This window comes from Nelumbo lutea, chromosome 4 (genome assembly GCF_056320005.1).
Source record: "Nelumbo lutea isolate HS-2025 chromosome 4, American lotus-T2T, whole genome shotgun sequence".
Lineage (NCBI taxonomy): Eukaryota > Viridiplantae > Streptophyta > Magnoliopsida > Proteales > Nelumbonaceae > Nelumbo > Nelumbo lutea.
In genome coordinates this window covers 46,959,528-46,963,189 of record NC_142687.1, presented here as the reverse complement: position 1 = coordinate 46,963,189, position 3,662 = coordinate 46,959,528, and positions in this window count along the sequence as shown.

Sequence of the window (3,662 nt, the reverse complement as noted above, 5' to 3'; positions counted from 1 at the left end):
ATTGAACACATTCTTCTCCATTCTAAGTGCATCATACACTTTGTATAGGTGCTCTAAATCATCTAGACATTCTTGAATGAATGCATGCCCTTTCATGCGGAAAAGTGGTTTGGGGCCCAAAGTGTCTCCATACATTTTTGGGCAATGCCCATAAACCCTTGCCAGGTGATAAGGATAAACATTTTTTTTCCAAGTTTAATATCAAATTGAAACATAAAAGGTGGGGTATAGGGCTGATGTGGACCAGGAATTTAACATGCAACCAATCTAGGTCTCCTATTTGGTGGACAGAGCACAAATTGTCCAAATCATCCCTCTACATGGCAGATCATGCAGGGAATCTCCTTACATGACCTGATTGGAGAACTTTTGTCATATTCAAGGTGATCCCTAGGTAGTTCTAGAATCCTGTTGCTTACAGTGTGTTTTAACCAAATAGTAGACCCAATTCAATTTTGCAGTTTCAATTAGTCTATCCTCTAACTAGATTGGTAACCTAATGGTTTTTATTTTGGACAAGGATAACCTACTGGCTTGCCTCCATGGTTTTAATGAACCAAATTTCTATTATATCATTACACCAAAGTCCGAAACAAGATTAAAAGACCAGCTTTTTGGTATCTTAGTGGATAAAACACATTTTTTAAATGTTTTATGAACCTATATGGTTTCTACTGAATTTGGAAAATTTGAATGGAAATTTTAACTATCTTAGTTAAACATACTTTTTATATTAGTTTACTGTGTGAATGTGTTCAGTCAATGACTAGTTTGCTCCATTCAGCTCTCCCATGGTCATTGGATAGTAGTGGTACACTTTTCATATCTAATTCAATGAATTCTCTGTCACCGATAAAAAATAAATAAATTTGTTTTCTATAGCAAAAATAATTTGAAGACAATAATAATGGTTTGTACCAAATCTCAAAAAAAGATATCTCTAATATGCATTTGTTTAAAACATCTATAAGATAAAAGAGAAGCTCACTTGTTAAATTTTCCAAAATTTATATGCCAAAATTCTGAAACTTTGCCCAAAATAAATTGGAAAAGATTTTCTTGCAGAGACTAATTATTGTTTGAGAGACTAATTAAGAACTATTATTTTGCTGCAATGCTTGAGGTTATTAATGGTAAAAGAAAAAAGAAAAATCTGAAAGGGTTAATAAATTGAAAAAGTTGCATTACAAGTAATATTTTAGCTTCTTCATTGAATGCTTGGACTGAAACTGACCTAGAGTAGATACCATATAACTTACACATAAATTAAAATCCAGGTTTAATTAACGAAAATGTTTGGGCATGGTTAGGTTTGAGATGCAAAAAAATGCATTGGAGGTCACTATACTGCAGTGTTTAAAAGTGCAAGGCACAAGAAAAAGCTTGGTCCAACTACTTGATGCTCTTTCCTAACATAGACTCAAGGGACTCAAGGCACAAGAAAAAGCCCCTTACATTATAAGTGTATGCTTAAAAGCTCAAATACATGAAATTAAATTCCTTCTGACTTGAATGTTCATTTTGTATCAATGTCTTTAAGTTGTGATGAAGTTGCACGGTTAGTCGTGGCCATGATAGGACAAATCCAGAAAAACTATTAACTGATTTAACATATAGTACACCTGGAATATGATTGTTATACAGAGGGAGTTCTTTTTTTAAATACAAAATAGTTCAATATTTATAATGGAACATGTGCTTATAAGACAATTAGACTAACATTAAGAAAAATCCAATACATGAACTGATTTAACATATATATATATTGTTGTTTTGAATGACCATGACCATTAGGATTTCTGCAGACAGTCCAGGAAAGGTCTACAGGTTGGTTACTTATGTTTGTCTGGTTACACATGTAAACAACTTTGGGATGGCTTCTTCCTGTCTTGGCTATTTTAACTAGTATTTCTTCTTTGTTTATGTTATGGTCTGATCAATCTTTTTACTGGAGAATTCAACAGCTGTGATGGAGAATTCAACACCTTTGGTAATAGATAATTCCAACATACTAATATCACCTCTTGCTTCATCTTTAATGCCACCTCCCTTGAATTTATTCAACCTGAAATTCTTTGCTGTTGTTCAAGATATGGTCTTTTTCCCCCAAAACTCCAAAAGGCTTTTGGCTGTGTGCTTATCAAGTGGTAGTTTGTATATTGTAGAGCTTCCTGTCACTAAAACTTGGGAAGAGTTGGAGGGCAAAGAATGCAACACTGTACATATATGTTTAGAAGTGGAATTTGGGTCTTTGATTCAGAGTAGTGGAAGCAGCATAGGTTGCTGCCACAAGAGCTCCATGAGTGAGTTAGATGGTACAATCAGTATAAGTGGTTGGAAACACGAGGGGTGGATGAAGAGAGCTTGGTTCAAACCCTACTGAATTCTTGTATAAACCAAGAATTTTACAAATTGAAATTAAGATGTATTTATGATTCAACTATTTTGAATGAAGAATGGTTTTTTAAATTTTATTGTAATTGATGTTTTTTTTTTTTTTTTTTTTTAATTTTCGTATTTTATTTCGGTTTAAATGAATATAGAGAAAATAAGTAATTTGAAGAAAAGTAGAAAAAAAAGGTTATTTGAAAAAAAAGTATACTTTTAGCAGCAGTCATGACTAAAAAGGCACCTGCCAAACTTATAGCGGCAGCTGAATTAGCTTTAGTAGTGGCAGCTGAATTAGTATTAGCGGCAATCGTGGCTGCCGCTAAAACAACTTTTAGTGGCAACTTAAAATTTATACTGGCAGCCGCGAAAACTGCCGTTAGAACATGTAGTGACAATTCTTTTAGCGGCAGTTCCGGTAAAGTCATTTTTCGACAAATTGGTTAAGTCATCAAGTAGTACAGTAGTGATTGATCTTTTATCTTTTAATGAACTTCCATGGGACCTAGCTCTCATTTGCTTATGTGATGTTTGGGGACGTCCTCATAATATCAAGTATGATCATGTTTATTGTGTTGTGAAGCTAATCAAGCAACAAATCGGTTAACTCATCAAGTAGTTAGCCATCCATCAATGTGCTACCCCTGTCTTAGTGTTGCCCCTTTCATTTTTGACAATCATAAAAACATATCCTATAGTTTCACTTTTAACAAAAACCTCCCTTCAACCTTTAAAACTCAGCAAAAATCTCTCTTCCATCATAACACATATGGAAAATCTATACAAGTACGAATTTGCCCTTGATTAATCATCAGGACGTCATTAAAGTATTTCAAAATACCAGAATTTCCCCTGCTTATCGGATAGGGATCCTCTATGTGTTTGAGTATCTATATGAGACACCATTGTCGTTCATGAACTTCAGCCCTTCTACAATTCTTATAATCCCTTTCTTCTTTGACTTCTTGGTGCAACCTTCACAGCGCATATCAATCTTCAAGACAACGGTAATCGAACCATCATCCTTTCTTCCCTCCGTCGGCCTTCTTTTCATCAACCTTCTTGCCTTCACTCTTGTTCTCCTTCTACAACAAATCAAAGCCATGGAAAAACAAAATGAGATCATGATCTTTTCGAAACTTCAACTTAACAAAGAACCAACCGGTTGAGAGCGGGAGAGGGAGAAGCAAATTTGCCCTGATGATTAACGAGGGGTAGTTTTGTAAATTTATCAGTTCCTTTTCTTTTGTATTGATCACTGGATCAGTGACAGA